The sequence below is a fragment of the Podarcis liolepis genome (assembly GCF_965112155.1).
Source record: "Podarcis liolepis genome assembly, chromosome: W".
Classification (NCBI taxonomy): domain Eukaryota; kingdom Metazoa; phylum Chordata; class Lepidosauria; order Squamata; family Lacertidae; genus Podarcis; species Podarcis liolepis.
The window spans coordinates 27,667,368-27,680,644 of NC_139568.1; the positions used below are offsets into that span (position 1 = coordinate 27,667,368).

At 49.6% G+C, this 13,277-nt stretch overlaps 1 long non-coding RNA gene across 1 annotated transcript; it reads left to right on the forward strand.

Annotated features, from left to right (window-relative positions):
• Positions 1 to 5,344: 5,344 nt before the first annotated feature.
• Positions 5,345 to 6,156, forward strand: LOC310697787. The gene is made up of 3 exons (XR_014521211.1): positions 5,345 to 5,486; positions 5,567 to 5,648; positions 5,771 to 6,156. It is a non-coding gene; the product is annotated as an uncharacterized lncRNA (long non-coding RNA).
• Positions 6,157 to 13,277: the final 7,121 nt, after the last annotated feature.

Consider the following 13,277-nt stretch of genomic DNA (forward strand, 5'->3'; position numbering starts at 1 on the left):
TGATCATCCAAATGTCATAGACCAAATGGAGCAAACAGCACGTGGACCTAGTGGTGGGAGGAAAAAATCCTTAAATAAGAGACACAGGGGAATGATTAATGGACTTCAATGTCTGTACACTAATGCGCAAAGCATGGGAAATAAACAAGATGAGCTTGAGCTCTTGGTACAGCAAACTAAATATGACATAATAGGCATCACTGAAACCTGGTGGGATAAGTCCCACGATTGGAATGTAATAATGGGGGGATACAATCTATTTCAGAGAAACAGACCAGACAAGAAAGGAGGAGGAGTGGCGTTATATGTCAGGGATGTGTATACCTGTGAAGAGATCCAAGATTTAGAACCTCAAAGCCAAAGTGAGAGCATTTGGGTCAAAATTAAGGGAGAGAAGAATAACAGAGACCTCATTGTGGGAGTTTACTATAGATCCCCAAGCCAAACGGAGGACGTAGATGATGCCTTCCTGGAACAGATGGCCAAGCATGCAAAAGGGAGGGAGATAGTAGTAATGGGGGACTTCAATTACCCGGATATTTGTTGGACGTCAAACTCAGCCAAGAGCATAAGGTCAAACAGATTCCTCACTGGCCTTGCAGACAACTTCATTGTCCAGAAAGTGGGAGAAGCAACAAGAGGAACAGCCATTTTAGATCTAGTCCTAACCAATGTTGATGACCTGGTTAGTGGGGTAGAAGTGGAAGGATCATTAGGCGCGAGTGATCATGCTCTTCTGAAGTTTACTATACAGCGGAAAGGAGCAGCCAAGCATACTAGGACTCAATTTCTTGACTTTAAGAAAGCCGACTTCATAAAACTTAGGGAAGTGCTGGGTGAGATCCCATGGACAGCAATACTAAAAGGAAAGGGATTTCAAGATGGCTGGGAGTTTGTTAAGAGGGAGATAGTAAAAGCACAACGTCAGGCAATACCAATGAGATGGAAACATGGAAGGTGCCTAAAGAAGCCAGGGTGGCTATCTAAAGAACTTTTAACTGAATTAAGATTAAAAACGGATGTGTACAAAAAATGGAAAAGGGGGGAAACCACCAAAGAGGAATTCAAACAAATAGCCAGCACGTGTAGACACAAAGTCAGAAAAGCTAAAGCACAGAATGAACTCAGGCTTGCTAGAGAGGTTAAAAGCAACAAAAAAGGCTTTTATGGGTATGTTCGTAGCAAAAGGAAGAACAAAGAAACAGTGGGGTCACTCAGAGGAGAAGATGGTGAAATGCAAACAGGGGACACAGAAAGGGCTGAACTCCTCAATGCCTTCTTTGCCTCAGTCTTCTCCGATAAAGAAAACAATGCCCGACCTGAAGAATTTGGAGCAAATGATTCAGCAAAGGAAACACAGCCCAGAATAACTAAGGAGATAGTACAAGAATACTTGGCTAGTTTAGATGTATTCAAGTCTCCAGGGCCAGATGAACTGCATCCAAGAGTATTAAAAGAACTGGCAGATGTGATCTCAGAACCACTGGCAGTCATCTTTGAGAATTCCTGGAGAACAGGCGAAGTCCCAGCAGACTGGAGGAGGGCAAATGTTGTCCCTATTTTCAAAAAGGGGAAAAGAGAGGACCCAAATAATTACCGCCCAGTCAGTCTGACATCAATATCAGGGAAGATTCTGGAGCAGATCATTAAGCAAACAGTCTGTGAACACCTAGAAAGGAATGCTGTGATCACCAATAGTCAGCATGGATTTCTGAAAAATAAGTCATGTCAGACTAACCTGATCTCGTTTTTTGACAGAATTACAAGCCTGGTAGATGAAGGGAACGCAGTGGATGTAGCCTACCTTGATTTCAGCAAGGCATTTGACAAGGTGCCCCATGATATTCTTGTAAAGAAGCTGGTAAAATGCGGTTTTGACTATGCTACCACTCAGTGGATTTGTAACTGGCTGACTGACCGAACCCAAAGGGTGCTCATCAATGGTTCCTCTTCATCCTGGAGAAGAGTGACTAGTGGGGTGCCACAGGGTTCTGTCTTGGGCCCGGTCTTATTCAACATCTTTATCAACGACTTGGATGATGGACTCAAGGGCATCCTGATCAAATTTGCAGATGACACCAAACTGGGAGGGGTGGCTAACACCCCAGAGGACAGGATCACACTTCAAAACGACCTTGACAGATTAGAGAACTGGGCCAAAACAAACAAGATGAATTTTAACAGGGAGAAATGTAAAGTATTGCACTTGGGCAAAAAAAATGAGAGGCACAAATACAAGATGGGTGACACCTGGCTTGAGAGCAGTACATGTGAAAAGGATCTAGGAGTCTTGGTTGACCACAAACTTGACATGAGCCAACAGTGTGACGCGGCAGCTAAAAAAGCCAATGCAATTCTGGGCTGCATCAATAGGAGTATAGCATCTAGATCAAGGGAAGTAATAGTGCCACTGTATTCTGCTCTGGTCAGACCACACCTGGAGTACTGTGTGTGATGGCCTGGGATTCCGATTCGGAGGATGAAACAGAGGAATCCCAGCCTGCACAAGAGTCCCCGCCTCCAGGGCCGGCTGAACTGGGGCAAGGCCTAGATGCTGAAGAACCTGCACCTGTGGCAGTGCATCAGGAGCTGGCCCCAGGTGAAACCCTTCTGGCCCCAGAGAGGCTTGACGACTCAGTGGCCACAGGTGAGCCTCCTCCAGGGCCCAGTAACCCTTCGGCCTCTCCTGATCTGCAGAGGCTTAGGGCGGAGAGGCGAAGGGAACTGGTTGCCCCCAGGAGGAGTGCTCGCCTTAAGGCCAGAGGAGGCAGGGCTCCTGGGGGCCGGGACCGCCCCTGGCCTTAGAAGAGGATAAAAGCCCAGTCAGCCCGGCCCCAGGTTGCGGGAGCAACGTCGTTGTTGGCTTCGGTCCTTCCTGTGTTCCTGATCCCTGCTCGGCCTCCTGTTCCTGACTATCCGGTACTCCTGTTCCCTGCTCGGCTTCCTGTTCCTGACTATCCGGTACTCCTGTTCCCTGCTCGGCCTCCTGTTCCCGACCATCCGGTGTTCCTGCTCCCTGCACAGCCTCTTGTTCCAGCGTTCCTGTTCCCCGCCCGGCTCTCTGCCTCGGACCTCGCCCCTCTTCGTGTGGACTCTGCTACACCCAAGGTACCTTACCCCCGGGACCAGCACATTTTGCTCCCGCCACACCCACACTCCCCCTTCATAGGGGTGCGTTCGGGAAGAGCCAGAGGCCATGGCTGAACAGGCGGCTGCACTGGTGGCTTTGGCCCAGAAGAACCAGGCCTTGACTCACACCGTGCAGCAGCTCAGTGACGCGGTTGTGGCACTTCAGCAACGCTTGGAAGCCCTACCGGCTCCTGGGGCCGACGCCCCGGCTCCGGGCAAGTACCCAGTGGCTTTGCCTGAGAAGTTTGATGGAGCCCCGGCCAGCTTTCCCATGTTCCTGGCCCAGGCCAAGCTGTATATCCAGGGGCGAGCCCGGAACTTTCCTGACGACCGCACCAAGGTGCACTTTTTGATTAGTTTGTTAAAGGACCAGGCGGCCAAGTGGGCGTTGCCGCTACTCAGGCAGGACTCCCCCTTGCTGGCAGACTATACGGGGTTTTGCAATCGTTTGGGTGCCGCGTTCGGCAACCCCCAGAAAGGGAGTCAAGCCAACCGGGCGATTCGGCGTTTGAAACAGGGCAAGTCCACGGTGGCCGCATATACCACGGAGTTTCGGCTGTTGGCACAGGACTTGACCTGGAATGACTCGGCACTGCGGGACCAGTATCTCGAAGGGCTTTCGGACGAGGTACTGGACCAGTTGGCCACAATGGAACGCCCCACCACGCTGGACACTCTCATTCAACGGAGTCTACAAATAGACGACCGGTTGGAGGATCGTCGTCAGGCCCGGGGTCGCTGACACTCCCAGTTCACGGCACCAGCTTTTTCCGGCAGCCCCACAGTCACAACTGATTTAATGGAGGAGCCTATGCAGCTCGGGGCAGTGCGGCCACGCCTTTCCCCCGCAGAGAAGGCGCGGCGTCGGGAGGGAAATCTCTGTCTTTACTGTGGCGGAAGTGGACACTTCGCTCGGTCCTGCCCTGAGAAACGCCAGCCTCAGGGAAACCGCCAACCCCAGTAGCTGATGGCCCTAGCTACCGGGGGTCCCAAACCGTACAGAATGGGCCCGCACCAATGGACTTGCAACATCTTATGGTTTCGGTACGTTTATACCCTCCAGGGGGGCCCTGGATCCTCACCCATGCTTTGGTAGATTCAGGGGCAACCCGCTCCTATATGGACGCTGCTTTTGCCACCCATCATCAGGTGCCACTTCGGAACAAGTCAGTACCGATCCAGGTGGAAGCGATTGACGGACGACTTCTGCGTTCAGGTGCTGTTACTCAGGAGACCCAGCCCCTGGTCCTGTGTCTCCAGCAGCACCGGGAGTTGCGAACTTTGGACATTGCCTCTATGCCCCGCTTCCCCCTGGTGCTCGGGATGGACTGGCTGGAAGCCCACAACGTTCAGATTGACTGGGTCAAACGGACCGTGCACTTCCCAGACCCATGTTCCCGTGCTCAATCTGGAACGCTGGCGGCCGCGCCCTCAGAGGAGGCAGCACCCACGCTCCCAGCCGTGTACCAGGACTACCAGGACGTGTTCGAGGAACGGGGGGCAGACCAGCTGCCGCCGCATCGGCCTTTTGACTGCGGCATAGACCTCCAACCCGGAGCGCCTTTACCAGTGAGTCGCTTATATTCCCTAACAGAGCCAGAGCGCGAGGCTTTGCAGGACTTCTTGCGCAAGAACCTGGAGCGTGGGTTCATTAGGCCTTCCACCTCGCCTACCGCGGCACCAGTGCTTTTCGTTAAGAAGAAATGTGGGGAACTCCGCCCTTGCCATGATTACCGAGCCCTGAACAAAATTACCGTCCCAGACCGGTACCCCTTACCCCTTATCTCGGAGCTGCTGGAGCGGGTGCAAGGGGCACAGGTGTTCACCAAGCTGGACCTCCGAGGGGCCTACAACTTGATTCGGATCCGAGCCGGGGATGAGTGTCCATGCCACAAGATATACATAGGCAAAAGCACCAGACCAATCAAACTACGCATAAATGAACATCGATCACGGATCCACAACAGAGTGCTAGAAGCCCCAATGGTGGAACATTATATACAGCAAAAACACACGGAGGATGATTTTGTTTTCTTCATTATCTGGAAACCAAAAGTAGATTTATATACCAGGAGAAATATTGATAGACTATTGTTACAACAGGAAGCACGATATATTCATCTGTTTGAAACGATGTCCCCCAAGGGCTTGAACGAACATCAAGACTACAATTCTTTTCTTTAAAAAACCATTATAGATGACCTTGGATTTCAAATCTCTTCTCTGTTTACACCTTTAAGAAGGGAGAGCCTATCCTCCTCCTCCTCCCCCACAGACACATATATAAGACAATGATCTCACTCCCTAATAGAAAACGCACAGAGAAACGCAAGAAAACTTGGATTCAATTATCTAAGGTGAGAAAACACTCATCTGATGTCCGTTTTTAAAAACAATTTGACTGGAAATAATATCTCTTGTAAATTCTTATTTCTAGACGCATGTTGAAAAAGAAACATAAAAGAACTATATGATATGATATAGACTTCCAACAGATTTATAGTCCTCAAAAAACCGAGGTATGGAACCAAATATCATGATATGTGCTAATTCACTTTAGAATGTATATACTTTATTATATTTATGATTTATGGAATTGAAGAACCTTGATTTATTTTGACATATTATTTGATATTACCAGCTGAAGAAGGCGTTTACTCCGAAACAGGGCCCTGTCCTGGTCACCACTACTGAGTCGTACATCTGATTCATACTCCGGATACTCCTTTTTGGCTCTTTATTCTTTATTCTGAGTTTACATAATATGGACTCTTTTTGACTACCATTGAGACTTATATAAAACTATTGTTGTGTACTGGTATTTTATGTACCTTTATACTATATTATTGTATACTAATATCTAAATTTATTATTATCTTAAAACCATTGTACTCACACGTTGTGTTCAAATTTACTATTAGCTTTAAACTGTCATTCTTTGCAGAATATACACGTTTTTTTCTTTTCAACTCTTGAGTAGTAATTAATCCTTACATTGAAACTTGTGGCCAGAGTTCTTGGTTTATCCTTTTCAGGGGATGAGTGGAAGACAGCGTTTGGGACCCGGTACGGGCAGTTCGAATATTTGGTTATGCCTTTCGGTTTGTGCAACGCGCCTGCTGTGTTCCAATGCTACATCAACCACGTGTTTCAGGACTTGTTAGACAAGTACGTGGTGGTGTATTTGGATGACATACTGATTTACTCCCGTGACCCGGCTCACCATGAGGGACATGTCCGGACCGTGCTGCAGCGCTTGCGTGAGCACCGTTTGTACGCAAAGCTCAGCAAGTGCGAGTTCCATCAGCGGACTGTGGACTTCCTTGGTCACCGGCTCTCTCCAGATGGGGTGCAAATGGACCCGGGGAAGGTGACAGCGGTTCGAGAATGGGCGGCACCCCGGAACCGCAAGGACCTACAGCGTTTCCTGGGGTTCGCCAATTACTACCGGACCTTCATCGCTGATTATGCTCATCGCACCACCCCGTTGACCCGGCTACTGCGCCCAAAGACGCCGTTTTCCTGGGACAAGGAGGCAGAGGAGGCGTTTCAGGGGTTGAAGGCCTGTTTCCAGAGGGCACCAATCTTACAACATCCTGACCCCTCTCGACCCTTTGTGGTGGAGACCGACGCCTCCAGTACGGCTCTCGGTGCCGTCTTGTCTCAACAGATTGGGCCTGAAGCGCCACTCTTACCCTGTGCCTTCTATTCCCGCCAGCTCCTACCAGCGGAGCGTAACTATACTGTGTGGGAGCGGGAACTACTGGCCATCAAGGTAGCCTTTGAGGTCTGGCGCCACCATCTTGAGGGGGCACGACATCCGGTGGAGGTGAGAACCGACCACCGGAGCCTGGAGTACCTCCAGACCACCCGCAAGCTGAACCAAAGACAGATCCGGTGGGCGTTGTTCTTTTCCCGGTTCCAGTTCCGGATCCGCTACATCCCTAGCTCTCAGAATCAGAAGGCGGATGCCCTGTCCCGGAAACCTGAAGACAACGCAGACACGGTACAGCAAGCAGAACCCACCACGATCCTACCTCCGGCTGCATTCCTGGCCACCCAGGAGGCGCAGCCACTGCAGGTTCGGGTGCGGGAACAGCAGCGGGTCGACGCTTGGGCCCAGGATCGGCTCCGGGAGCTGGCTGAAGGGTCCAGCCCACAGTATCCGGGGCTGGTCCTGCATCAGGGCCTTCTGCTGCATCACGGTCGTCTGTACATCCCGCCAGGGCCACTACGGCTGGAGGTTCTCCGGATGGCCCATGATGCCCCAGCAGCGGGGCACTTTGGACGGTATCGGACCACCCATCTGGTCAGTCGTGAGTTTTGGTGGCCCCGCCTGAAGGCTGACGTGGCTCGCTACGTTGCTGGCTGTGATGTCTGCCGGCACGCCAAGGGACCTACCGGGCGACCCCCCGGCCTACTTCAGCCATTACCAGTTCCACCGCGCCCTTGGCACACGGTTTCATTGGACTTTATAGTGGACTTACCCTCGTCTCGTGGCTGTACCTGCCTTCTGGTTTTCTCCGACCATTTCACCAAGATGGTGCACTGCGCTCCCTGTCCATCTGTACCCACAGCCAAGGAAACTGCTCAGCTGTACTTTCAGCATGTCTTCCGCTTGCATGGCCTACCTGAGCGCGTGGTGTCCGACCGGGGCGTTCAGTTCACATCCCGGTTCTGGCGAGCATTACACCAGACCCTCGGGACAGAGGTCTGCCTCTCGTCAGCCTACCACCCACAGACCGATGGCCAGACGGAACGGGCGAACGCGGTGCTGGAGCAGTACCTCCGGTGTTACTGCAGCTACCAGCAGGATGACTGGGTCGACCACCTGGCATTGGCAGAGTTCGCCTATAACAACGCGGTGAATGCGTCCACCCAGCAGACCCCGTTCCAGGCCAGTTATGGTTATCATCCACGGCTGTTTCCAGAGGTGCTGCCGGCGTCCGCGGTCCCGGCGGTGACGGAGTGGCTTCAAGAGCTCCAGTCCCAGCAACAGCTTTTGGTGGAGCAACTGCACCAGGCCAAGGAAGCGTACAAAGCCCAGGCCGACCGCCACCACCAGGTGGGGCCGCAACTTCGCGTCGGTGACCTGGTTTGGCTCTCCACTCGCCACCTCCACCCCTCTCGACCTTCGCGGAAGTTGGACGCCCGCTTCACCGGCCCGTTCCCTATCGTAGACCAAGTCTCTCCTGTGGCATTTCGTCTCCGGTTACCCGCAACCCTGAAGGTTCACCCGGTCTTCCACAGGTCCCTTTTGAGTCCGGTGGCCCCACCCGACGAGTTCCACCTGAGCCGTCCCCGACCGCAGCCAGTGTTGGTTCGGGGAGAGCCTGAGTACGAGGTGGAACGCATCCTGGACTCCCGATACCGCAGGGGAAAGCTGCAGTATCTCATTGACTGGAAGGGGTACGGACCGGAGGACCGTTCCTGGGAACCAGCGGCCAACGTCCACGCACCTGCCTGCCTCCGAGAGTTCCATGCGACGTACCCCGGCAAGCCGGGTCCGGACCCTCGGTTGAGGGGGGGGGCCTGGGAGGGGGGATGGTGTGATGGCCTGGGATTCCGATTCGGAGGATGAAACAGAGGAATCCCAGCCTGCACAAGAGTCCCCGCCTCCAGGGCCGGCTGAACTGGGGCAAGGCCTAGATGCTGAAGAACCTGCACCTGTGGCAGTGCATCAGGAGCTGGCCCCAGGTGAAACCCTTCTGGCCCCAGAGAGGCTTGACAACTCAGTGGCCACAGGTGAGCCTCCTCCAGGGCCCAGTAACCCTTCGGCCTCTCCTGATCTGCAGAGGCTTAGGGCGGAGAGGCGAAGGGAACTGGTTGCCCCCAGGAGGAGTGCTCGCCTTAAGGCCAGAGGAGGCAGGGCTCCTGGGGGCCGGGACCGCCCCTGGCCTTAGAAGAGGATAAAAGCCCAGTCAGCCCGGCCCCAGGTTGCGGGAGCAACGTCGTTGTTGGCTTCGGTCCTTCCTGTGTTCCTGATCCCTGCTCGGCCTCCTGTTCCTGACTATCCGGTACTCCTGTTCCCTGCTCGGCCTCCTGTTCCCGACCATCCGGTGTTCCTGCTCCCTGCACAGCCTCTTGTTCCAGCGTTCCTGTTCCCCGCCCGGCTCTCTGCCTCGGACCTCGGCCCTCTTCGTGTGGACTCTGCTACACCCAAGGTACCTTACCCCCGGGACCAGCACACTGTGTCCAGTTCTGGGCACCACAATTCAAGAAGGACACTGACAAACTGGAACGTGTCCAGAGGAGGGCAACCAAAATGGTCAAAGGCCTGGAAACGATGCCTTATGAGGAACGGCTAAGGGAGCTGGGCATGTTTAGCCTGGAGAAGAGGAGGTTAAGGGGTGATATGATAGCCATGTTCAAATATATAAAAGGATGTCACATAGAGGAGGGAGAAAGGTTGTTTTCTGCTGCTCCAGAGAAGCGGACACGGAGCAATGGATCCAAACTACAAGAAAGAAGATTCCACCTAAACATTAGGAAGAACTTCCTGACAGTAAGAGCTGTTCGACAGTGGAATTTGCTGCCAAGGAGTGTGGTGGAGTCTCCTTCTTTGGAGGTCTTTAAGCAGAGGCTTGACAACCATATGTCAGGAGTGCTCTGATGGTGTTTCCTGCTTGGCAGGGGGTTGGACTCGATGGCCCTTGTGGTCTCTTCCAACTCTATGATTCTATGATTCTATTCTATGATTCTATGATTCTAAATATTTAAGCTTGACATAATATTCTTCAAGTTTCACCTTTGTTCTTATAAATCAATTGTTTTCATACTCCTTTCAGCTATGTCACTAATGCCATATTATCTTGATATCCTGCATCATTCTAACATTCATACAAATTACAATACTTTTGCAAATAATCCTTGAATTTCTTCCAGTCCTCTTCCACTATCTCTTCTCCCAGGTCTCGGATTCTGCCAGTTCCATGTAGTCTAATCAGTTGCATCTGCCATTCTTCCAGGGTGGGCAAATCTTGTGTCTTCCAATATTTTGCGATGAGTATCCTTGCTGCTGTTACTGCATACATAAAGAAAGTTCTGTCCTTCTTTAACACCATTTGGCCAACAATGCCCAAAAGAAAGGCCTCTGGTTTCTTAGGGAAGGTATATTTAAATACCTTTTTCAGTTCATTATAGATCATTTCCCAGAAAGCCTTAATCCTTGGGCACGTCCACCAAAGGTGAAAGAATGTTCCTTCAGTTTCTTTACATTTCCAACACTTATTGTCTGGCAAATGGTATATTTTTGCAAGCTTGACTGGGGTCATGTACCACCTGTATATCATTTTCATAATATTTTCTTTCAGGGCATTACATGCCGTAAATTTCACACCGGTGGTCCATAAACATTCCCAGTCAGCAAACATAATATTATAGCCAATGTCTTGCGCCCATTTTATCATTGCTGATTTAACCGTTTCATCCTGAGTATTCCATTTTAACAGCAAGTTATACATTCTTGAAAGAACCTTGGTTTTTGGTTCTAACAGTTCTGTTTCTAGTTTCGATTTTTCCACCTGGAAGCCTATTTTTTTGTCCGCCTTAAAGGCCTCCCTAATCTGACCATAATGTAACCAATCTCGCACTTTGTCCTTTAGTTTCTCAAAACTCTGCAATCTCCAAATGTCTCCATCTTTTTCTACTATCTCCCAATATTTTGGCCAGTTGGCCTCCATATTGAGTCTTTTCTGAGCCTTGGCTTCCATTGGTGACAACCACCTTGGGGTCTTACTTTCTAATAGATCTTTATATCTTGTCCAGACATTGAACAGTGTTTTCCTGACTATATGGTTCTTAAACGCTTTATGAGCTTTAACCTTGTCATATCACAAATATGCATGCCACCCAAAACTTATTCTTAAACCCTTCCAAATCCAAAATGTCAGTGTTTTCAAGAAGTAGCCAATCTTTCAACCAGCAGAAAGCTGCTGATTCATAATACAGTTTCATATCTGGCAGGGCAAACCCCCCTCTTTCTTTAGCATCAGTTAATATTTTAAATTTTATTCTGGGCTTTTTGCCCTGCCAGACAAACCTAGAGATATCTCTCTGCCACCTCTTGAAACAATCCATCTTGTCCACAATCTGCAAAGTCTGAAACAAAAACAACATTTTTGGCAATACATTCATCTTTATAACAGCTATTCGACCCAACAAGGAAAGCTTCAATTTTGACCAAATCCTTTTTGATTTCTGACCAGCATTTTTCATAATTGTCTTTAAATAAATTCAAATTTTTAGCCGTCATGTTAACCCCTAAATATTTCACCTTTTTGACCACATTTAACTCTTTCTCCTTCTGAAACCTTTCTTTTTCCAAAGTTGTCAAGTTTTTCCCCAAAACCTTAGTTTTCTGCTTGTTTAATTTAAATCCTGCCACTCGACCAAATTCTTGAATCAGTTCTAACACCCTCTTAGTACTAGATTCTGGCTCCTGTAATGTCAAAACAAGGTCATCTGCAAAAGCCTTAAGTTTATATTGTTTAGCCCCGACCTGAATTCCTTCAATCAACTGGTCTCCTCTAATCATATTCAAGAGCACCTCCAGGACCGAGATGAATAGCAGTGGGGAAATAGGGCAACCCTGTCGTGTTCCTTTTTCAATCTCAAACTCTTCTGACACCACATTATTGACTATCAATTTTGCCTTTTGTTCTGAATAAATTGCATCTATACCATTTTCAAACCCCCATCCCACTCCCATCCCTTTAAGATTTTTCTTCATAAAATTCCATGAAATATTATCAAAGGCCTTCTATAAAAATCAACACTGCTTTTGTATTAGTATTCATTTGCAATAGTTCCAAAATGTCAATAATGTTCCTTGTATTGTCAGACAAATGTCTACCTGGGAGGAAGCCTGCCTGGTCTTTATGAATCACTTCATTTAACACTCGTTTTAGTCTATTAGCTAAAATGTCTGCAAAAATTTTGTAATCCACATTTAAAAGGGAAATGGGACGGTAGTTCTTGAGTTGTGTCTTTTCAGTTTCAGATTTAGGTATAAGTGTGATGAAAGCTTCTTTCCACGTTTCCGGTGCCTTCTTCCCCTCCATAATCTCATTACATACCTCCTTCAATGGTTGAATCAAATGGTCTTTTAAAGTCTTGTAGTATTTGGAGGTAAGCCCATCCGGCCCTGGAGATTTGCCCAATTGCATGTTCTGAATGGTCGTCTGTCGTTCATTTTCAATCCAACATCTGGTGACCCCCGACGTGCCAGATCCCTTCACGCAGCCTCATGCTTCACTCGACTGGAAAAGTCTCAGTGCGCTACACCGTGAGTATGGGGGGGGGGAGCTTACAAAGTCCCAAAAAGAGCATTCTAAAGAACTGTTTCATTTAGTCAGGCAGAGAGTAACAGGTGCACATATTTCCTTGAAAGAAATTGAACGATTGTTATGTCATATTGCTTGTGAGTGCCCCTGGCACCCAGAAACAGGGTCTTTGGGGATGGAGACTTGGCAAAAAATCGTAAAAACCCTCTTCGCAGAACCGAGGGCTCCAATTCATTGTCTGCTCACTTGGCAGAAGTGTGCCGATACCGTCGCTAGATTAGGTCCCCAGGCGTCTCTGTCGGCAACCGCAGCAGACAATTCCCCACCACCTGCCCTTTTAGCCGCAACAGACAATCTACCTCCTTACCCAAAGCTTTTGCCTCCATCACCCCCCCCTTCGCCTCAGCCCACATCCACCCCCATCCCCCCTTCCCTCCCTCCTTCGCCTGCTCCTACAGGAGCTGTGCGTGCTGTACTTTTTCAAGCTAGACAGGAAGGAATTCTTTCCTTGGAGGAGGAGGTGGGGTAGGCCGGGGAACTGCCATCTGCCTTCCCTATTTCTTATACTAACCCTGGCACTGCGCAACAACAAATTATGTCTGAGACGCTTCCTTATTCCATTCTGAGAGAATTGAGACAAGGCATTACTGATTCTGGCCTAAAATCCACTTATGTGACAGGAATGCTGGAGGGAATAGCAACTGGTTATAAAATGCTACCTCAAGACTGGAAAGATCTGATGCGCATGCTTTTATCACCAGCTCAGTATGTGGTATTTGAAAGTGAATTTAAGCATTGCGCAGTAGCCCTGGCTGATCCACAGCATTCAGCCAACCAACTCTTTGGTGCTGGTCCGTATGATAA